The following is a 24,888-nucleotide window of genomic DNA, read 5'->3' as shown; positions in this document are numbered from 1 at the left end:
CCCCTCTCCCATTTATCTTTCTGCCTCCTTGGGCCTTCCCCCCATTCCTGATGAAGAGCTTATGCTTGAAACGACGACTCTCCTGCTCCTCAGATGCTGCCTGACTGGCTGTGCTTTTCCAGCACCACACTCTTCAACTCCATCATCAGACCCCTGTCTTGTACCTTGTAAATCTCGAGCTGAACAAGTAGCTATATTATTGTATTCAACAAGTTCTACAGCTGATGACATTATAAATTTCTAAAATGTAAACTAAGGCGCAGTTACTTTTGCAAAAAGCTCTAACAGCGTTTAATAATTACTTAAATCTGAGAACAAATATAATTATTGAAAGGGCAATATTTGTCACGTAGGAGAATCTGTTGAACTAAAGATTTTACATACTTCAGCAAAAGTCTGTCAGCGGATTGAGAGAAGGATTTGCTTGAATAAAATGGAGATGAACTGCAAATGACTTCATGAAAGCCAGACCAACATCCACAGACTCGGGACATCGTAAGAAGCAGTTTAAAATGCTCTGGATGCTGGAAATCTGAAATTTTAAAAAACTTCAGAAAATCCGAGGGAAATTCAGCAGATGTGGCAGCATCTATGGAGGCAGGAAAGAATCTAAAGTTTCTTCAGAACAATGAGGTCAAAGTGCACAGGGACAGGAGGAAGTGTCTGACAGTTAATGCTCAACCTCTGCAAGGGAGAGGCTGGCACAGCAGACAACTGCAGCACTTGTCAGCAGGTTTGATAACAAAGTCAGGGTTGGACCGGACTGTTAGAACAGAGTTCAGCAAATTCAGAGGGAAACAGGTTAGAGTGGCTGAGGGGAGCAGAAAAAAATAAGGTGGCCAACATCACATCGGCAGTTCTCAATGAAAAGATAAGAAGCCAGGGGAAGGATGCAGGTGGAGGGCACCTGTTGGAGATGGATGAAAGGGTCTGTGTGACAGGAGGAGGACCCATTCCAAAGTAATAGGTACATAGGCAACAGAAAATGAATTCAACATCACAAGATGCCTTACTTTCATTGAGGTGAGGCTGGTTAGTGTTAAAACTCTGTCCTTTGTCGAATGCAGATCATTCAGTGTCCAACTGTATAGTAAATACATGGCAAGAGGTGAGATCAGAAGAAGCAATGGAGTCAGAGGGAAGGGAGCAGAGGAAGAATACAAGAGGGTGTTGGTACCTGAAAGTTTTCTGAGCTCAGTCCTTAACACCTGAAAGGAACATATAATATTACAGCGCAGTACAGGCCTTTCGGCCCTCAATGTTGGGCCGAACTGTGGAAACAATCCGAAGCCCATCTATCCGACACCATTCCATTTTCATCCATATGCCTATCCAATGATCATTTAAATGCCCTTAACATTGGTGAGTTTACTACTATTGCAGGCAGTGCATTCCGCACCCCTACTATTCTTTGAGTAAATTAACTACTTCTGACATCTGTCCTATATCTATCACCCCTCAATTTAAAGCTATGTTCCCTCATGCTATGTTCCCATCACCATCCAAGGAAAAAGGCTCTCACTGTCCACCATATCTAACCCTCTGATTATCTTATATGTCTCAATTAAGTCACCTCTCAACTTCCTTCTCTCCAACGAAAACTGCTTCAAGTCCCTTAGCCTTTCCTCATAAGACTTTCCCTCCATACCAGGAAACATCTTGGTAAATCTCTGAATCCACGTCCTTCTTATAATGCGGTGACCAGAACTGTACACAATACTCCAAGTGTGGCCGCACAAGCGTTTTGTACAGCTGCAGCGAGACCTTGTGGCTCCAAAACTCAATCCCTCTACCAATAAAAGCTAACACACCCTATGACTTCTTAACAACCCTATCAACCTGATTGGCAACTTTCAGGAATCTACGTACATGGACACCGAGATCTCTCTGCTCACCTACACTACCAAGAATCTTACCATTAGCCCAGTACTCTGCATTCCTTTTGCTGCTTCCAAAGTGTATAACCTCACACTTTTCTGCATTAAACTCCATTTGCCACCTCTCAGCCCAGCTCTGTAGCTTATCTCTGTCCCTCTGTAGCATACAGTATCCTTCGGCATTATCCACAACTCCACCGACCTTAGTGTCACCTGCAAATTTATTAACCCATCCTTCTATGCCCTCATCAAGGTCATTTATGAAATGTCAAACAGCAATGGCCCCAGAACAGATCCTTGCAGTAACTGAACTCCAGGATGAAAATTTCCCATCAACCACTGCCCTCTGACTGCTTTCAGCTAGCCAATTTCTGATCCAAACCGCTAAATCACCCTCAATCCCATGCCTCTGTATTTTGTGCAATAGCCTATCATGGAGAATCATATCAAATGCTTTACTAAAACCCGTATACACCACACCAACCACTTTACCCTCATCTACCTGTTTGGTCACCATCTCAACTCAATAAGGTTTGTGAGGCACGACCTACCATGTTGACTATCCCTCATAACTTATTCCTTTCTAGATGATTATAAATCTTATCTCATATAACCTTTTCCAACACTTTACCCACAACTGAAGTAGGGCTCACTGGTCTATAATTACCAAGGTTGGCTCTACTCCCCTTCTTAAACAAGGGGACATTTCCTATCCTTCAGTCTTCTGGCACTGTTCCTGTAGTCAATGACAACATAAAGATCAAAGCCAAAGGCTCTGCAATCTCCTTCCTGGCTTCTCAGAGAATCCTAGGATAAATCCCATCTGGCCCAGGGGACTAATCAATTTTCACACTTCCCAGAATTGCTAACACCTCCTCCCTATGAATCTCAATCCCATCTAGTCTAGGAAATATTTCTTGTTAAAGCATTGAATGAGACAAAGAATGAAATGGAACTGGGGACCAGGACAACTTTGAGTTAACATGAGGCAGTACTGTACAATGACCACCCTAGCTTGGCTAGTTTTTGACTCCCAGCAGAGGTGCTAATTGATACGATGTTAAACCAAAGCCAAATCTACCCTCTTAAGGTGATGCTATTTCTCTCTCTGAAATTGTCATCAAACTATTCTTTTTCATTGGCTTGATTATGGCCCAGTCATGTCCAGATGATCCGTTATGTGCTGATCCTTGCTCTGTATTCAAAGTGAGTCAGAGATGGCAAATATTAGGTGACTTGACAGGACCTGTTCATTAGTGTTACGCTATTTTACTGTCTTTTCTTCCTGCTGTGGCTGGCTAGACAGTCCTTGGGTGTCTTAAAGCAAGAAATCAGAAGGGGAAAGCTAATGTCAGCAAAGGGGCTATAATGGAGGAGAGCTGGTCTATCACAACAGATAGCTGGATGAGGGTGAGTAGGGAGTTGCTGAGCATAGCATCATCCTCAACGATTTTAACAATGCTGGTTGATAGCTGCCACAGCTAACCCCACAATACTGACAGCCATCATGACGTGCAGGAGTCCTTGTCCCTGTCAGCTCCCTTCTACTGGGCACTATTTTGTTGTGCAATGAGAGGCAACTGTCAGTAATTGGATAGCACTGTGGTGAGTCTGGCAAAGCTGAATATCAGGAGGTACTTGGAGCCAGTGAGAGCTGAGTGTGTGGCTGACACCATGTGGAATATCCAAATGTTATGTGTGAGGATTTTGTGCAAGGACTGGTGCTGGATGAGTGATGAGGGTGTGGAGGATAGAAAACATCACGAGAAGATGTTTTAATTGAAATTGAACACATTCACGCGGTCATTACACATATGGTAGCACGGCCACCAAATCCTTGGTACCAGACTCCTGACCATGTGCTCCTCGTCTTTTCTTGTGAGGATTTTGTGCGAGGGACTGGTGCTGGATGAGTGATGAGGGTGTGGAGGATAGAAAACGAGCAGTGGAGGATAGAAAACATCACGAGAAGATGCTTTAATTGAAATTGAACACATTCACGCGGTCATTACACATATGGTAGCACGGCCACCAAATCCTTGGTACCAGACTCCTGACCATGTGCTCCTCGTCTTTTCTTGAAGATCATGTGCTTCTCAGCAGGTCTATGGCATCTCCCCTCCTGTCCAACTCCATACCAGCCACCTTGGAGCACTTTTTTGCCCTGATATTCCATGTTCAATGTTTTAAATTCCAGCAACATCATTCAGCACATTTACTGTTAAGAGGGATAGATTGCCTTTAAAAAGGCTCGTTCCATTACACACTACGGTTCAACTTTTTAGTAAGCACCAAAATCATCTGGAGTATGAAGACGAAATCAGCTGAAGACACTCAACCATGAGGTGGGAACATCAAGTTTACCTGCTCCCCATCTCTAATGAAAATGGTACAACGGGTACCACATTGTGATCCCTGAGCCCAAAGTAAATGATTAGATGAATTTATAGATTTTGAAAACTGCAACTCCCCACTGCTGTTCATAATTTTAATTAACAGTATTTCTAATTAATAATTTCAGCAACGGCCTTTGCGGGTCACAACAAAATGTTAAAAACTATTACTCAGAAACAAGCACATTGACAATATAGCAGGTCAGGCTCCTCATAAAAGGTTCTAACATGGAATTATGCCTCACATAAGATCTTGCATGCAACAGGACTTGCTTACACTGAAGTACAATATTATTCTGGTGAATTTAACAATTATTTCTCTGACTTTCCTATTTACTGTCCTTGGGTTTGTCCATTAGAGGGCGTACAATGACAGTCTTTGAATAACACAAATAGTTATGGATCTGATTTGCACATAAATATTCATTTCTATCTTCATTAATTTGACTTTATATATGATATGTGTCTGTTTTAATATTAAGAATAATTCAACTGCATATATGACATATAATTGTTTGAAATGTCTCAAAAGAAAAATTGATTTTTTTGTATCTAAACCAGAGATTCTTTATAAATATTATGCCTTGATTCCAAAATTGCCTATTTGTCTTGTTGGAATTTTGAATGATGAGAGCTAATTGCAGTCCAATACAAGGCAAGAAAATGAGAAGGTGAAACCATATACTTTCACACATCTTTAGCAAATAGCAAAAGGATTACAATTGTCTATAATGTATTTCATTAAGGCAACAGAAAAAGCAGAATGTTGAAAATGTAAACTAAAACTCTATTTTGCACTTTGGAGTTTTTGAATTAAGGTATACATCACACTGATTGTGTGAATCTCCTCTTTGCAATTGCTGTAAGAATCCAACACAAAATGAACCTGGACAGGTTAAAAACCATCCCTAAGGGTTCAGCAGACATGATTCTGCAGCACAGAATTTCTTCGAATTGGTTTCTAACAATTATTTTAATCATCCCATTCTCGCGTCCCCAACACCCTGCGGGAAAAGGAGAGGGTGGATCCAATTGCACGCTTCCCTGAGCAGACTGTCAAAGTCATTTGGCAGAATGCCTCATCACCAGACCTTTCCAACAAGCACCAAAACATCCCGTGGCTGGTGGTGATAAGGGCACTACCTGTGAGATCCTTCACATATGCCCAGACTGTCTGCACCACCACACACTGCCCTCGAAGCAGCTGCAGAAGGGTTGGGACTGTCACACGTCTCCTGCTGGAATGTGCCTTTGCAAAGGAAATCTGAAGAAAGATGCAATGATTTTTGTTGAGGGTTATCCCGAGCAGCTCCATGACTCAGCACACTGTACTCGATGATCTGTTCCCCAGGACCCATACCAAGACAAACATTGACTGCACCTGGAGGACCATTAACCAGGTGAAAGATGCTCTTTGGTCTGCCCGAAACCTTTGCTCTCCCAGACGAAGGTGTTGACCCCCAACAAGTGTTGCAGACTGGAACATTCCAAGGTCCAGTTCTATGTGCTGAGGGACACATTAAAGCTTGGGGTAGCTGCCGCCAAGGTGCAGTGGGGAAAGTCCACTGATTAAGCTCTTTCTGCCAAAGTTAATTTGGGGTATGTTCAGTTATTGGATCCTCCTGATTCCTCAGATGTAGGTAAATATATTCTTGCACAAGTAAGAAATGCCTTTGGGTTGTTTGCTGGATAGAGTCAAAATCAAGGGGCACACTGGTTAGCACTGCTGCCTCACACCACCAGGGACCCAGGTTCGATTCCAGCTTTGGGCAATTCTCTGTGTGGAGTTTGCACATTCTCCCCATATTTGCATGGGTTTCCTCTGGGTGTTCTAGTTTCCTCCCCAAGATTCAAAGATGAATCCAAAGGGTTTTTACAAATATATTAAGGACAAAAGGGTAACTAGGGAGAGAATAGGGCCCCTCAAAGATCAGCAAGGCGGCCTTTGAGTGGAGCCCCAGAAAATGGGGGAGATACTAAATGAATATTTTGCATCAGTATTTACTGTGGAAAAGGATATGGAAGATATAGACTGTAGGAAAATAGACGGTGACATCTTGTAAAATGTCCAGATGACAGAGGAGGAAGTGCTGGAACAGTTAAAAGTGGATAAATCCCCGGGACCTGATCAGGTGTACCCAAAAACTCTGTGGGAAGTTAGAGAAGTGATTGCTGGGCCTCTTGCTGAGGTATTTGTATCATCGATAGTCACAGGTGAGGTGCCGAAAGACTGGAAGTTGGCAAACGTGGTGCCACTGTTTAAGAAGGGCGGTAAAGACAAGCCAGGGAACTATAGACCAGTGAGCCTGACCTCAGTGGTGGGCAAGTTGTTGGAGGGAATCCTGAGGGACAGGACGTACATGTATTTGGAAAAGCAAGGACTGATTCGGGATAGTCAACATGGTTTTGTGCATGGGAAATCACTTTCACAAACTTGATTGAGCTTTTTTGAAGAAATAACAAAGAAGATTGATGAGGGCAGAGCAGTAGATGTGGTCTATATGGACTTCAGTAAGGCGTTCAACAAGGTTCCCCATGGGAGACTGATTAGCAAGGTTAGATCTCATGGGATACAGGGAGAGCTAGCCATTTGGATACAGAACTGGCTCAAAAGTAGAAGACAGAGGGTAGTAGTGGAGGGTTGTTTTTCAGACTGGAGGCCTGTGGCCAGTGGAGTGCCTCTACTTTTTGTCATTTACATAAATGATTTGGATGCGAGCATAAGAGTTAGTAAGTTTGCAGATGACACCAAAATTAGAGGTGTAGTGGACAGCGAAGAGGGTTACCTCAGATTACAACAGGATCTGGACCAGATGGGCCAATGGGCTGAGAAGTGGCAGATGGAGTTTAATTCAGATAAATGCAGAATCGGTGCTGGGTACACTACTTTTTGTCATTTACATAAATGATTTGGATGCAAGCATAAGAGGTACAGTTAGTAAATTTGCTGATGACATCAAAATTGGAGGTGTAGTGGACAGCGAAGAGGGTTACCTCAGATTACAACGGGATCTTGACCAAATGGGCCAATGGGCGGAGAAGTGGCAGATGGAGTTGAATTCAGATAAATGCGAGGTCCTGCATTTTGGGAAAGCAAATCTTAGCAGGGCTTATACCCTTGATGGTAAGGGTAGTGTTGCTGAACAAAGAGACCTTGGAGTGCAGGTTCATAGCTCCTTGAAAGTAGAGTCACAGGTAGATAGGATAGTGAAGAAGGAATTTGGCATGCTTCCTTTTATTGATCAGAGTATTGAGTACAAGAGCTGGGAGATCATGTTGTGGCTGTACAGGACATTGGTTAGGCCACTGTTGGAATATTGTGTGCAATTCTGGTCTCCTTCCTATTGGAAAGATGTTGTGAAACTTGAAAGGGTTTACAAGGATGTTGCCAGGGTTGGAGGATTTGAGTTATAGGGAGAGGCTGAACAGGCTCGGGCTGTTTCCCCTGCAGTGTCGGAGGCTGATGGGTGGCCTTATAGAGGTTTACAAGATTTTGAGGGGCATGGATAGTGTAAACAGACAAAGTCTTTTCCCTGGGGCGGGGGAGTCTAGAACTAGAGGGCATAGGTTTAGTGTGAGAGGGGAAAGATATAAAAGAGACCTAAGGGGCTCTGTACCATACAGAGCATGGTACGTATATGGAATGAGCTGCCAGAGGAAGTGGTGGAGGCTGGTACAAGTGCAACATTTTAGAGGCATTTGGATGGGTATATGAATAGGAAGGGTTTGGATGGATATGGGCCGGGTGCTGGCAGGTGGGACCAGATTGGGTTGGGATATCTGGTCGGCATGGACGGGTTGGACCGAAGGGTCTGTTTCTATGCTGTACATCTCTATGATTCTCTGACTCTATGTGCAGGATAGAAGAATTGGCTATGCTAAATTGCCCGCAGTGTCCAGGGATGTGCAGGCTAGGGTGATCAGCCATGGGAATTGCACAGTTATGGGTCTGGGTGGGATGCTCTTTGGAGTGTTGTGTGGACTCGATGGGGCAAATGGCTTCTGCCCTGTACGGATTCTATGAGGTGGGTTCTTGTCATAACACACAAAGAGTTCTGGAAACATCAATAAGGTGCCAGTGCACTCCAAATTGCAGCATTGAGGTGAAAAACTCTGTTGTGAGTGGGTTGGAGCTGTGCTGTGGCAATGCTGAGAAGCTGGTATGAGTCCAATTCCAGCATTAATGGCTAGGACTGCGGAAGACAGAGACTGCCTATGGAGCATGCCCTAATTTGTTGGGAACTGCTATCAAAATGGAGGCCCAGCAAGCTGAAGCTGCCAGGTACCCCTTTGGGAATTCTCATCATCTATTCTCTATTCTTTTTTGAGAAAATAGGGAACTGCATATCAATTAGGTACTAATGAAATTCAAATAAATGTAAATCAGCCAGTCACTACTCACCAGTGAAGTAATAGACAATCTTACCATTTAAGTAATAGACAATCTTACCATTGCCATATTGGGCACTGAACATCTCATTTTTCTGATCTCATCACATTTTCCCAATTGGCATTATCCACGTGATTCTGAGGCTGGAAAAAAATCAGCTTTATACCCTCTTAGTTTATGTTTGCAAAAGATTTTGAACAATAACAAATACTTGGTGCAGAAATCATGTTCTCCTGCAGGGGGTATATAAACACCAGAAAATGACTTTTCTAATTTAATTGCTTTAGTCAGGAGAAAATGGAAAGCCTTTTGCTGCAAGTCAAATATGAATGGCAGGGTTGACACTTGATAAAATTTACCAAACAGGATGAAAGGATCTCTTTACCAAGAATCCCAAGGAAATTATCACTCCAAATACCATCTGTCTGAAAGATCATAATACCATCTGCCAGGATTCAATCACTGCTTTGTGTATGGCAACCAATAATTGTATTTAAGGAGTGGCTTGCATTTTCAATTTGTCAAAAACAGAATTAGATATTTTGCTTTAAAAAGCTTATGTTCATAAAAAATTATTGTTGCAGGAACAAATACATTGCAATCAAGCTAAAGGTGTCAGTCTTAACTGAACTTTTGTTTTGACATACCTTATGAGCAAATAATGATACTTCTCAGCAAAGTGGTCACTTGCATAGTCAAAATTATACAAAACCAGCTTATAGTCCAACAGGTTTATTTGGAATCACTAGCTTTCGGAGCACTGCTCCTTCCTCAGGTGGTTGTGCTCCAAAAGCTAGTGTTTCCAAATAAATCTGTTGGACTATAACCTGGTGTTGTGTGATTTTTAACTTTGTCCACCCCTGTGCAACACCAGCTCCTCCACATCATAGTCAAAACAAGACCACTGCACTCCTAACAAATCATTATCGTTAACTTGACTTGAAGTGAAAGCAAGTCAGCAACTCATTTCACAATCCTCCCAATGTTGAATTCAATTAAGTGTAAATCCAGCAAAATATAAAATAGGATGCTGACTTGGCAACTATTTTATATTATTGTACAAATTCAAAAGGTTCCCCTCATATAGATAATTCTACATTAAATGTGCTTTTAGTTGAGCATACACTCCAATTTGCATTGTTCTTTCAAAATAGGTCATTTAATTTATGGCTTGTTTAATCAGCTGTAATACAGGCCCAGGAGCAGATGCAGTTTACTGTAGTGCAGATTAATATGAAATGATATGCACTATGTTATCAAGATCCAGCTAGCTTTTGTGAGATTCTTTGTGATCTTGCATTCCACAAACTGTGCAGATTTAAACTGCAAAAGGATGACATTATTGATGTTGGTTTGAATTATAAATGACATTGAAATTTTTCAGGGCAACTCTAGCATTCTTGGATTTGATTTTGTAAAAACAGAATAATTCCACTTGTTCATTATCAACATTACAGTTATTCTATATACAGTGGAATACTTATGAACCTTCATCATGAAAGGGGCCAATCAGTGCATTATAGACATGGAACAGTAATGAAAATATTCACATTTTAGGCTTACCTATTCGACACTGTAACATGCTAAGAATAGGAATGAAGATAAACGCAAGGTTATATTAGAGACAGGAGACTGTGCACTGAAGCAACAACTTACACAAGGCTTTGTACCACAAACAAACATTTGAGCCAGGTCATTCGCGATCCTGTTGCAGAATAATAACCTTCATGAGATAAGTAAGCAACACCTGACATCAGAGACTTTACTTTTTACAGATCTAATCTACCTCATATTCTGATCATTATGTATCATTTTCAACCAAATATATTTTTCACCACAATGTGACCAAATTACTATTCAGATCACATTCTGTGGGTCAGGCTTGCTGACATACCCCAAAGCTATAAATATATATGCCTTAAGGCATTGTGAAATCTATGAAAATGATGCAGCAATTCTACTTAGATAGGTTAAATAACTAGAATGTTTCCATTGAAACATAAAGAGTGAAAACTGACACTGTTGAGAATCTAATTAGTTTTGCCACTGTCATCAGATTTAATTGTTATGCAACAGATTAGTGAATAGTTGTGATTAATCCTTAAATTAAACACTCAGTGTAATTGAAAGATAAACTGATGAATCCAACAGTAAATTATACTTCAAGATCGCCTCTACCTGTTACATAGAACTTAATACAAATGGTGGTTGTGGTTATTTATTGTATTTCATTTAACTCAAAGTTTATCTTAAATCTGCTGCTGACACAGTAAATTAGAGACAAGGGTTTAGTCCCTTGAGCTTGTTTTGCCTGATCTGTATATTAACTTCAACCACCTACTTTGGTTTTGCAGCTATAATTATGTGGCATCACAAACATCTTTATAACTAGATTTGAATTTTTAAAATTAGCATAGCCTCAATAGTGCTTTGGGGAGAAGATACCATGTTTTACTATTCTCTCTGCTTTCTGGTACCATTTTGAACACCCGACTTCCAATTTTAAGGTTATGGTCTCATTGGGATGGATTTGCCCATTGGATTAATTAATTTTCTATGAACTCTGTGTCTAAATGATTGTGCAAAGTAATATATTTCATTTGGGGACTTTTAACCACTGAAATTCCTTTCATGATTTAAACACCTCAATTTACGCATTAATCTTCTCTACTCACAATAATGCAAGTGTGGATTCTGCGACCTATAATTTAATCCTTTTAATCTGGATATAGTTTAAGTGAATCTATGTGGCATCTTCTGTATGGCCAACATATTCTTTCAAGGTATGAGACTTTTCACACAAGGTAATAAAGTTTAATTGGAAGTTTTTGGACTTTTAGTTTTCCTGTGGGTTTTTACTGGTTGCCTAGTGGTCAGAGTGCAGTCTCTTTCATAATATTATTAGTTTGCAGATTTAAAAAAATTACTCTGACTGTAGGACGATGTGAAGGTTGCTGTCTTGCGGCCTTTGTCCATATATTGAAGTTCTTTGATTTAATTTGTCACATGTACAGTGAAAAGTTTTGTTTTGTGTACAGTACAGACAGATCATACCACACAAAGATCATAGAGTGATAGAACAAAGTGAGGTATATAATGTTCCGACTGCAGAGAAGGTGCACAAAGAGCAACATCAACATTAAATGTGAAATTTGAGAGGTCCATACAGAAGTCTAATAACAGTGGGGAAGAAGCTGTTCTTCAATCTGTTGGTACGTGCATTTAAGCTCTTGTATCTTCTACCGAATTGACGAAGTTGGAAGTAATTATAACTGGGGTGGGAGAGGTCTTTGATGATGTTAACTGCTTTTCCGAGGTAACGAGAAATGTAGCTGGAGTCCATGGTTGGAAGGTTGGCTTGGATTGGACTGTGTTCACAATTCTCTGTAGTTTCTTACGGGCCTGGCTGAGCAGTTGCCATACAAAGCTGTGATGCATCCAGATAGAATGCTCTCTGTGGTGCATCTACAAAAGTTGGTGGGAGTCTGCTCTGTGAAATCCATTCCTGGTTAAAAAACATGCAGCAGAGCTGAGGATTGGGAACAGTTTAGATTTCAGCAAACAAGGACAAAGGGAGTGATTAAGAAGGGAAAAGGAGAGTACGTGAGAAAGCTTGTGGTGAACATACAAACTGATTGTAAAAGCTTCTAAAGATACACAAAGAGAAAAGGTTTAGTGAAGAGAAATGTAGGTCATTTTATGCCTCCACCGAAGCATTATCTCCCTGTGTAAAGATAATGTGTGTCAATGCATATTTAATATTTTTGATCTGTATCCTTGTACATCTTTCTCATGGGAGAAATCCTACTCGCTGAAGGAAAAGGAGGATATTGTGATATTGCATTTATCTACGAAAAGGCAAACATGTTCCTTCAAGAGAGCTAAGTGATAAGATTGATGTCACATTGTGTCAAATGATATTCTTACATAAAGATATCAACTCCAAGTTGAATAACTACTGCTGTATGTTGCAATTGATCAGGAATGTCAGTTAATCAATGAATTTGAGCCTTGACATTACTAATATCTACAATAGATATATAGTGAGTGGAATCCACCAGGGGCCTCTCAACATGGGAAATGTGGCAGAATTGTACAAAAAATCTGGTGAGACCTAACTGGACATCAGGAGCATCTTGCCATATTTTTTAACTAAACTCTGGTTAGATTGAGGTGAGATTGAGGACTCTCACTCTGGACAGTGGTGAGTTTTCTGTTACAGGTGATTATTACCCGTTAACAATTATACATCTCACCTCATTAAAATACAGCTTCTTAAACAAACAACTGCAATGAGGAAGCTAGACACCAATAATTCTTGACATTGAAATCAAAGTAGGTGCCTGGTGACACAAGCTCATTGCTTGTTTCAGAAGGCCTTCATGTTGAATTCCAGGCATCAACATCTTCTTGGACAATAGCACCCCATATCCATGGACATTGGAATCCAACAATTGTCAGCCTCTAAGAACCCTCATTAGTAGACAGGCAGGAGGCTGGAAGAACATAGCAAGCTAGGCAGCATTAGGAAGTGGAGAAGTCGATATTTCAGGTGTAACCTTTCTTCAGGACTTGCCAACGTTTCAGGTGTAACCATTCTGCAGGACAGCCCCCTGCCTGTCTACTTTCGATTCCAGCATCTGCAGTTTTTTTTATCTCTGTCTAAGAAGCCTCATAGCATTTGTCTAATATACTTACACAATATTTCTACATTTCCCGTGAACTGGACCATGCTGCATCTCTGGGCTGTTTACTTTCTCTCATAACACTCACTCAGTCTAGGCCTACTTGGATGCTTACAGCGTACGCTGTTATATTGCTATGCTGTTTAACAAGGATACAAAGCCTGGAAACTTGCCATGATTGTCAGAAGCCTTAAACAAGTCAAGCGAGATAGCCTTTCCTCAGTGAAAACCAACACAATAAGTCAATAGCAACCTCCGATACCAGTCCAGGGGCTGGGATGCAATCAGTTAGTTCATCTGATGGTCAGAGCCAGCTTGGTCCCCTCATAAGGGATGAAGAGCCAAATGTTAGACAGCCCATGAGTTGTCTTGACGCTTTCTTGCCCTATTGTGGCCTGTTTTCCTCCTTGCTCGAGAGAGAGAGAGGCAGGTGTTAAGGGAGATTCAGGTAGGTGACACAGTTACTACTGCAAATGAAGAGGTGTCCCATACAAGTGAGTAGGCAGTGCAGACGGCAGGCAGGAATGGTGATATTGGGGATTGGAGTGGGAGACAGTGAATGATGGAAAATCACAGATAATGGGAGAGGTACAGCATGAGCCTTGGAGGGATGTGAATGCAGTAGCAGATGTACTGCTAGCACTCGCAGTAAGGACCCCTCCAAGAAACTCACTGAAATTGACACAGCTAATAACAAAATGTACAATTCAGCTCATCATATTTTGTTGCTCTGAAAGTAAATCTTGTGGTACTCATTCTCAGGAAGAACCCAATCTCAGTATTATTGTTATGGGAGTTAATGTAATAGTGAAACAGAAATGGCACACCAGGGAGAGAACTCTCTGCCATATTCTTGGGAAAGGACACTCTGATTCACGTTGCAACCTCCACAAATTGGTCATCAGAATGGCACATGGCTTGCTGCCAGGGGTAGAGGTAACACCGTGAGAGGTGGAGGAAGGAACAGAGCAGTCAGCATATCAAAATGTTGATGGGTTGTCCATGATCATCTTACCTAATTCCAGTTCCTGTGAATACAATGCCAAATCCTGTCAGGATTATGGACGGTGAATGGAAGGTTTATGGCAAATTGAACAATGTGTGAGGACATTATTCATTGGCATATGAAGATGCATCCATGAACTTTGATTGTGCATGAGAGTTTATAAAATTTCTTCTACAACTGCATCCAAGTCCATGGAGCAAAATCACTGGTATTGAACATAAAGATTATCCACTCCTACTGCCCTCATAATGTCTACCTGGAGGGTCTACTGGCTCATACTGTCCTCCTTTCTACATCCTTTATCAAATGCCCCGTGCTGTTTCAGAGAACCTTAAAAGATCTGTTGTACCATTTCCACTCTTCATTCTGCTCAATAACCCATCTGTAATCACTTCCTGACCCTGCTGCAGCTAGGATGCACCTTGCCTTAAAGAGGTGAGGAGTGGAATTAAAAAGTTCAGAGAAGCTTAAAGTGGTGCTTGTCTTGAACAAATATGAGCCTCTTGCTGAAGCATTCTGCATCAGCAGTGCATTTAATGCTTTGCTGCATGCCACTATAAAGTAGATTAGCAGGCAGCACAAACTTTACATTGCTATTTAAGGGTGCAGGTTAATCGTGCAACCCAATGCTTGTTTTCCTAGCCCCATCCATAATGAGTTCCAGTCTTGTTATGTCATCACAGGGGGAGGGAAATTATTAGTAGAGTTAGTTTGTCCATGTTTTTTGTATCTTATACTAGCCATAAGTAGAATTGTCAGAGGGCAAAAGAGTGAGACAATAAAATTAAAGTACCTGGTATATGGAATTTCCATTGGTGTTCCTTAATGGTAGGTTGAAAGAACCAGAGAAAAATAGTGTAAATATAATAAGATTTATAGCACTAAAGTTTACCAGAAATATCTAAAAAATATCGCTAGGTATACACTATGTGATGCATTTACCCTCCAAGTTGGTTTCTTCTGAATGATGGTCTCCCATACATTTATGCATTTTTTGAGGAAGCCTTCAGCGAGTCTTTGAAATTCTTCCTTTTGTCCTCCTTTTATGTGAATGCCTTCCTTGAGCTGGGCGAAGATGATCTGCTTTGGCAATAGGAACTCAGGCATCCTGAGGACAAGGCTCAGTGGAATTACTTTCAGATGGTCATGACTTTCTATATGAAGGAACGCAATTCTTTGAAAACAACCAGTGGCAAGAGAGAATCCAATAATCTAGAGGCCAACGACCTCGTGCACCCCCCACAACCACCTGTCAAATGTGTGGTCTAGGATCAGGCTCATCAACCACACAAAGATTCATAGAACTGACAACTAGTGTCAAGGAATTTACAAGATGGACTATGATACACTAGTTTGCTAGTGATTGCCAATGATGAGGATATGATGTATTTAAGATCACAAAATAATTTGTAAGGATTACCTTACAAATTAATCATTTAAACCTGTGTCCAAAGATTTCCCTTTTACTCATTTAAAATAACAAATCATTTATAATCTTACACATCCCTGTAAGATCATCTACCAGACATCTCTATTCAATCTCAAAGACCCAAAGATTCTCCAATATCTCCATAAACCAGGATCTCAGGATCAAACTTATGGTTTTTCTATGCAAAACCACAAGTGCTTCTGTGTCATAAGAGTCATAGAGGTGTACAGCACGGAAACAGACCCTTCCTTCCAACTCGTCCACGCCGACCAGATATCCCAACCCAATCTAGTCCCACCTGCCAGCACCTGGCCCAAATCCCTCCAAACCCTTCCTAATTCAATGGCAGGATTAAGCACTGCATTGTGGTGCAGTTTGAGCACAGCACAATGATGTTTCATCATGACTAACTTATACCTTACAGATTGAGCTACATTTACTTCACTGTTGATTTTATTGTTTGCTCTGCCTTTATTGGGCAGGTTGAGCATTACATGCCTGTCACTTTTTTCAAATTCACCTCGATCATTTCTCAACATCATTCATGATGTACTTACATTGTATAGTTTACCTTTCAATGTTCATGCCACAAATTTGTCTGCATCAAATTTTATCTGCTTACTTACATACTTAGTATAATATATTGCATAATTTCTGAGTTGTCTCCTCCAATTCATCTGCCTCTCCTATTTTGGTATGATCTTTAAATTTGCTCAATAAGTGTTGAATATCTGATTTCAATACCATTGATGTAAATTAGAAACAGAGGTCCCACAAAACACCCCTGAGGCATATTTCCCTCGCAGCTCTATCCCTACCCGAATACAATTTATCTAATGAGTCTCTGATGTTTTACAACCCTGCAGCCAATTTCCTATCCGTAGCAAAGCTTTTCCCTCAATCTCCACAGCCTCAAGCTTAACTAATACTCTTTTATGAAGGATTTTGAAAAAAACATAACTGACTAGTTAAGAGGAAATATGCAATTATGATGTGGAGTCTGAGCATTTTTGTACTACAAGCCTGCAGAAATGTTTACAAATCAGAGGCCAGAGATACATTGTGACCAGAGCTCAGAAGGATTACATTGAGAGATGTCTCATTAATTGTCCAGCCCCGGTATGTTATTTACTCAACACAAGATTTTCACAATCTCTCTGGTCTATTGTCCATGCACCAAGCTATCACATCAGCCTCCTTTGAAACTTACATCAGACGAACTCTCATGGGGGACAGTTTGACAATGAAGCTTATACTTCAGCTCACAATTATAAATAATGATTGCCTTCAGCCTAGCAAATTTTCTTGCACATCACACTGCTATTTCCTAACAATGAGTGATCCACTGCAGTTGAAGTATATGCATAACCTCTCAAAACCAGTATGTTCAGGATCTGCCAGCTAGCATTTTGTAGCATATCTTCAATTGTCATTGATTGTTTATGTTTAAATAATATTACGAACTAATTATGAAACATTTTCTAGATACCCTGAAACTGTGTGTAATAGTCACCTCATTTAATTATTTTGGTACACCTTTTCTCATCTGAATTTTGACTAAATTGGGTCAGTTTCACATTTACCTTGCTCACAAAATGTCATACAATGCGGTGGCAGTAAGATATTGCCCAGTTGGATAGGATGAACTTGCCTGTACTAGCAACAGGAAGTTTATAATGGATCTGTGCTGGTTCACCGCATGAAGTTAGCTGGTAACTGTTCATCAGTATTGTGTGCACAACAGACATCCCCTCTAATGTAAGGTCAGAAGTGAGGATGTTCACTGATGATTACACAGTGTTCAGTACTATTCACCTTCCTTTAGATATTGAAACAATCTTTGTCAACATGCATCAAGACCTGGACAACATACCAGCTTGGGCTGAGAAGTGTGAAGTAGATCGCTCCTACCTAGGCCCCTCATAAGTTTGTACACCTCAATTCAATCATCCCTCAACCTCCTCTGTACTAAGGAAAACAACTCCACCCTAACCTATGTTCCTTCATAACTTCGGTTTTCGAGCCCTGGCAAAAGTCTTGTTTATCTCCTTTGTATTTATCCCAGAGCAATTGTGTCCTTCCTGTTATATTGTGGATAGGACTGTACACAAAACTCCAGCTGTGGCCTAACCAGCATTATAGGCAGTTCCAGCATTACATCGCTATTTGATATAACTGTGTTCAATGTGCCCATTTCAAAGGGATAAACCATACATAATATTGTGTTGAGCTTCTCTTCCGATGTTCAGGGCTCATGCCAGTTGTTTGTAAAAACTCATCATAATTTTTTAAAAAGACGTTCTTTTTAGACCTTATGATCTTTTTGTGAAATTGATCAGCCCCAGTGCTTGACTGGTCACATGATAAACATGCTCAACAAATCATAGCCCTAACAAACATTGCAGTAATACAACTTAACTCATCTTATCTCACCTAACCTCAAAAGTATACACAAAGTCATTATCTGAGTCGTGCTTATAATGTTTAAATGTTATGTGTTTGGTTATGTGAGTCTGTTTACTATTGATGCTTACTGTGCTTGAGTGGTTAAGCCTGCGTGTGGACTCTCCTCCCCATTCCTGCGGAAAGAACTGGGAGCTAGAGCTTAAGCAGGTATGGAGGAGACATGAGCTGTGAGTATTGAATATTGCAGCATTGCTGAGTGTATGCATGAGACAAGCAGATGCTCTGAATGTGCAGGTAAGAATTGGGGCATGGAAATTACGTGAGTAATGTGAATTGGTATAGGAGGAGTGAGCACAATGGAACAGGAAGCAATCGGTACACTTACATTAACATCCAAATGAGATCATTGAACTTCATTCTATTATACTCAGGTCTTGGATTCTTGGTTCCTGACATGAATGAGTTTATACCACTTCCCTTCACTTTGCCAATATAACTACTACCCAGAGGACTTCTGCCTACTTGTGGATACAGCATATTGTTTGCTTGCCCATTGCCTGCATCAGAAGCAACATCTAAGAATCTTGGTATTTTTTTCTACTAACACAAGTCAACTCCTGGTGTCTGCAACCAGAAGTAACAGATGTTCCCCACACATCCCTGATAGACATGCAGCCAAAGAGTAGCACTGCCTACAAGGCTGCATGGTTAAAATGATCAGCCAACACAAATATTATATGCTGTCTGAATCAGTAGCAACTGATGCCTTTAAGTATGCTTTAATTCATGAACATATTCCTGGCATGTACTGCATTGAACACCAGATTTGCAATGCTGATATGATGCCATTTTGCCCCATCATTCTCCAATTTCTCTTAAGTTCTGATAACTGACCGTGATGTAAAGGATCACAAAAAAATTCCTAACCCTCCTCCCACCCTCTGCTATGGAAAAGGATGATCAACCTCTTATAGGTGTGTTACTGGACTATTGTTTCACGTAGTTGCTTCAATTCTACATATTTTAAGTGCTTTCTCATGTGTTCCAAAGTTGCAGTAGTCCCAGGAAGAGTGCTGAAGTTCTTTGTCGCTGACTTAAAGATTTTTGTAAACCACAGTTTCTTCCAGACATGTTTGGACCAACAGGACTTCTGCTGATAATGAGCATGTCTGGCGGACTGAGTGGAGGCCCAATAAAGCAGAAAAAGCTTCTGGAATAGGAAGGAGGAGAAATATGGGAGGCTGCAAGCCAGAGTTGCATTTTCTACCCAAGATCTAAGTGAATAAATAATATTTGTGGCCTCACCTCAACTTTTAATTCACCAACAGTCCCATGTTACTTACCTTCTTTCTATCTCTCACTGGCCACCACATTATCTCCCTGCCCCCAATGAAGGTGGGATAGTGGCACTAGGTGAATTGCTTATTTGGAGAACTATGCAGACACAGTGGGCTGAACAGCCTCCTTTTATGCCGTAAGCATTCTGTGTTTCAGTGCTCACAACCTCAAGAAATAGCTGCAAGAGTTCCTCAGTATAATATCCTAGGCACAACAATCAACAACCTTCTCTGTATCATAAGGTCAGAAGTGCAAATGTTGACTGATGGTTGTATAGTGTGCAATTCCATATGCAGTTCTGAAAGAAGCAGTCATGCTTGTCTCATGTATACAGGCTGAGCTCCAAGCTCCATGCAAAATCCAACGTAAAATGGAGCTGCTGAACCTTTCCACATGATATGAAAGCAGATTTTCCATTGCTCCAAGAATTTACTTGGCTAAATCCTTCAGCCATCTGCTTTATCCAAGACTACTAAAGTCCTCAACTGAATCCTCTGCAGATAAACTAGCACACTGCATCATCTTCTGATTAGCTCACATTTGCTCCTTCATTTTCCCTGCTCCATGTCTTACTGATTGCTGATTCTGTATTTATTTTCCCAATGAAATAAGGTGCAAGGAAATTAAGAGAGAGTTCAGAAAAGATTTACCAAGCTGTTGCCAGAAACAGAGGGTTTGAGTTATAAGAAGATGCTGGATAAGCTGGGACAATTTTCACTAGCGCATAGGGAGTTGAAGGATGACCTTATATAGGTTTATAAAGTCATGAGGGGTATAGATACGTTGAATGGCAGGTGTCTTTTCCCGAGGGTGGGGTATTTCAAGACTGGGGGCATATTTTAAGGTGAGAGGAGAAAGGTTTAAAAAAAGCATGAGGGGCAATTTATTTTTACACACAGAGGGGTTTGAGTGGGTGTGGAATGAATTTCCACAGCAAGTGATGGATTTAAAAGACATTTCGATAAGTAAGTGAAGAAATGTCTGGAGGGATATGGGCCAAGTCCAGGCAGGTGGGAACAGTTTAGCTTGGGATTATGGTCAGCATAGACTGGTTGGACCGAAGGATCTGTTTCTGTATGACTATGACTCTAAGTTACAGTGTGTCTCCACCTTCATCAGTTTCATCTTCTTCCTCCACTGTCCGAAAAGTTTCAATTCTTATCTGAAATAAGAAAAGGATGAGGTTTGGATTTTGATGAAGGGATTGGAGAAAGCAAACGGTACATGCTTACACCAGTAGCAGCTACGCTGTCAGAGGACATAGTCAGAAGTCACATGACACCAGGTTATAGTTTAACAGGTTTATTTGAAACCACAAGGTATCAGAGTGACACTCTTTCATCAGGTGCATCAACATTCCAAATGCTTGTGATTTTTAGGAGGAGTTTTAGGAATAAGCAAGATGTAGGATGAGAGAAAAAGGATTAACTATAAAGATACCATCATCTCCTATTGCATCGATCCTGCCAGTGATGCTTCTCAAAATAATGGTCAGCTGCATCTTTTCCATAGTGTTTAGAGCATGTGGTTCCTGACACCCCTGGTCATGCAAAAGAGAGGGATGTATAATGGTAATTGTCACGCCATCTGTTTGGGTGATATATTTGCAATTGTTGAATAACTGAAAGTGTATGCAAGATTTGAAATGTGGACGTGAGACTTGTTGAAGTGCAAAGTAGGGAGGTGAGTTTAATGGAAGGTTTGAGTCCGGATTGATAAAGGTGGATAGGGGTAAGATGAATTAATCAGTGGCTTAGCCTTGATGTAGTTGTGATTTGGAGATGCCAGTGTTGGACTGGGGTGTACAAAGTTAAAAATCACCCAACACCAGGTTATAGTCCAACAGGTTTAATTGGAAGCACTAGTTTTTGAGCGCTACTCCTTCATCAGGTCATTGTGACCATCACCTGATGAAGGAGCAGCGCTCCGAAAGCTAGTGCTTCCAAATAAACCTGTTGAACTATAACCTGGTGTTGGGTGATTTTTAACCCTTCATTTTAAGATGCACGGGTTAGTTTTTAATAGTATTCAATGCTGACAATATTAGGCAGTCTGCTGCTGATATGTGCAGTCAATGCACAGCTGGGGAATGCTTATGGCATTAACAAGCTAACATCATATGAGCAGGCAACATGAAGTTGGCATACTGCCTACGTTGTGCTAAATGGACACCGTTTAACATCATGTTGTTGCCCTCATATCAACATTTGGGGCTATCTCCTGTAATCTTTCTATTTTTTATCTTGAGCTTTAAAAGTATCAGACCCTGGGAAGAACACAGCAGCTTCAAGTTTTTTTTAGAAAGATATTTTAATTGGATTGGTTCATCGGTGATTAATTTTGTGAATGAAAGTCAATGGAAGAAAATTGGTATAATATGCACAACTGCAGCAATATATGACTAGAAGCTGTAACAATGGTAAACATGGGTGATAGACATGAGTGCACAAAGAAGTGATATTTTTAATATGATTTAGATATTAAAAGAAGTCTAAAATTTAAATGCAATTCTTTTTCTTTTAAGGAGATTTATTTGAAGATTAATACTTAATATTTATGCACTTATTCTCCTTTTACCAAATAAATTTGCTTCATAGATCAAATTTAAAACCCAACATCTTTTGTGAGTTTCTACTGCTTAACAAAGTTGAGAAAGAGATCGAATATTGGCAGAGAATGATTTGAAAACTAGAATATTTAACAAAGACCTTGTTCTCTTGATTAGCCTGGAGATCTTACATTTACAAGCTTATTTAGACATCAAGATAGTGAAGATATTGTCAAAAGTAGCTGAGAGGGGTCTAAATGAAAATAAAACAAAAAAACGTGAGTGAACATTGAGGAAACCTGAAACATCAATAAATACTGGAACTCACATGTAGATTGGCATTCATGGAGAGAACAGATAGGTCAGGTTTTGGACCTTTTTAACATAACTGAGAAATGCAAGATAGTCGTTAATAGCAGAAAAAAAACAACACTCAAAGGGAAAGATGAAAAGGAAGACAAATGTGTACCAGTATTCACAGAGAGAGGCTGTGATTATTAGATGATGTAAAAGATTATCTCAGTCAGACCACAGAAATAAATTGTCAAGATACAAGTCAAATGTGTTATTAGCTAAGGCAGTAAGAGACACACAAAAAGAAAAAGACAAATGAGAAAATAGGACTATATGGAAAGGGAAAAAGCCTGACAATTAACTGAATTAAAATAGAAACTGTTGGCAAACACAATTGAATCTACCACTTCACCATCTGTCAATAAACATCAAGGACACACATCGACCACTCCCAGGACTATGTTCTAACAAAGGGCTTCCATCTCAAATGTTAACCCATCTCACTTTCCTTTTAGAACAAACTAAAACATATAATTAAACCAAAGAATCTGGGGGAATAAATGTAGAAAAGACCCTAAAACATAACTAGTGAATCCTGAGTAAGCACAGAAGATGGCAACCAATTTGCCAGTTATGTCTTCGATTACCCTGTTCCTCCTAAAGCTAAAGAACTTGAGCACTGCCCAGCTACATATCCATATGTACAACACACTGTTGGCCCAGAGACAGATGGGGTCCAGCTTTAAGAGACTGAGTGTTTGACTAAAGTCTCTGTGTTCCTAAGCAGCAAGACTGAAAAGCTGGCAAACAGCTGGCCTGCTGTGTGGAAAAGCACCAAGATTTAATAAGAATGACCAGCAGAGGGACCTAGTTATGTATGTGCATAAATTGTTGAAGGTGGTAGGACAGGTTGAAAGAGCAGTTTAAAAAATAGTGTCCTTCATTTTATTCGTGGGGCATAGAATGTAGAAGCAAGTCGTAACAAAATAATAAAGGGCACTGGTTCAAACTCAGCAGGAGTACTATGCGCACTTTATGAAGGAAGCATTACAGAAGGTGCAGAAAAGATTCACAAAAATGCTCCCAAATGATGAACTTCATGGATTGGAGAGAAAGATATTTTCACATTGTGTACAGTTAGAATCTGAAATAGACTGACAGAGTGTGTGGGAGGCAGGTTCAATTTAACAAAGCTTAAAATCAACCATACCACCTTGAGCAATTCAGACTTAGCACATCTCTTGGTTAATATGGCTGTTTCTCTCATCAACTTGCCACTTAATTTCCTTAATTTGAAGAGTTGTCATTGTGCAGATATTTCCCAAGCCTTTGAAAGATTATTTTCAGGGTTATTGCATGCTCCTGTTTTGTTTTGCACACAGAGTTGCCAACCTTTCCGGGCATGGCCAAGATTAATTGGACTCACCACAAATGTCCCGATAGCTCTTAAAAGCAGTCTGGAGATTTAAAGGCAAAGGGTGCTTTTCAAGGCTTAGAAAATCTCAGACATATAAATATGAGTAATGTTTGAGGTCGCACAGTGGCAATGAGAGAATTCACCACAGCCACAAACCCTCCATGGTGGCAGACAGGCAGATACTCAGTTCTGAGCTGCTGTAGCCTGATGGATTTGATTGAGGCATTGAACACTCCAAGATTGTGGAAATGCTGTTAGGTTACAGCACATGGCTCTGGCACTTTTTGTTGTAAATGTAGCTGTAAGAGTAAAACATTTCAAACACTTGTCTGTTCGAGTAGATCTATTAGAGATATAGAGCTTTCTGTATTTATGTTGTGATCTCTCTGCTGGTTAAAAATGTTGATTAAATTATTTGTATCATTGAGTTCAGAGGGCTTGCATGAAGACCTTATAAGATTTTGCATCCTGTCAGTTGCCAAATGTGGTGAACTATTAACTCAGTCAGTGCAGTTTAAGTGCTGTGTTATTTATTTTCTTCTAATGCTGAGATATGGAGTACAACTTGTATTGAAAGCCAGAATTAAATATTAAGGAGACCCAAGGTAATTATAGAGTCATAAATAGAGTTATAGAGATGTACTGCACGGAAACAGACCTTTCGGTCCAACTCATCCATGCCAACCAGATGTCCCAATCCAATCTAGTCCCACCTGCCAGCACCCGGCCCATATCCCTCCAAACTCTTCCCTATTCATATACCCATCCAGATGCCTTTTAAATATTGCAATTGTATCAGCCTCCACCACTTCCTCTGGCAGCTCATTCCATACACGCACCACTCTGCGTGAAAAAGTTGCCCCTTAGGTCTCTTTTATATCTTTCCCCTCTCACCCTAAACCTATGCCCTCTAGTTCTGGACTCCCCCACCCCAGGGAAAAGACTTTGTCTATTTATTCTATCCCTGCCCCTCATGATTTTATAAACCTCTATAAGGTCACCCCCTCAGCCTTTGACACTCTAGGGAAAACTACCCCAGCCTATTCAGCCTCTCCCTATAGCTCAAATCCTCCAACCATGGCAATATCCTTGTAAATCTTTTCTG

The 24,888-nt window shown here is 40.5% G+C and overlaps 1 long non-coding RNA gene across 1 annotated transcript in view; it reads right to left on the bottom strand.

The window, feature by feature from the left end:
• Positions 1-9,524: 9,524 nt before the first annotated feature.
• LOC122557111 overlaps positions 9,525-24,888 on the bottom strand; it is a 53,032-nt gene continuing 37,668 nt past the window's right edge. Inside the window, exons 3-5 of the long non-coding RNA XR_006313745.1 lie at positions 15,294-15,459; positions 15,145-15,172; positions 9,525-12,165 (exon numbers count right to left, since the gene is read on the bottom strand). This is a non-coding gene — a long non-coding RNA (uncharacterized LOC122557111). The remainder of the gene's footprint in view (positions 12,166-15,144; positions 15,173-15,293; positions 15,460-24,888) is intronic.

The sequence above is a fragment of the Chiloscyllium plagiosum genome, chromosome 15 (assembly GCF_004010195.1).
Source record: "Chiloscyllium plagiosum isolate BGI_BamShark_2017 chromosome 15, ASM401019v2, whole genome shotgun sequence".
Lineage (NCBI taxonomy): Eukaryota > Metazoa > Chordata > Chondrichthyes > Orectolobiformes > Hemiscylliidae > Chiloscyllium > Chiloscyllium plagiosum.
The sequence above is the reverse complement of the archived record's forward strand: the minus strand, read 5'-3'. Positions and strand labels throughout refer to the sequence as shown.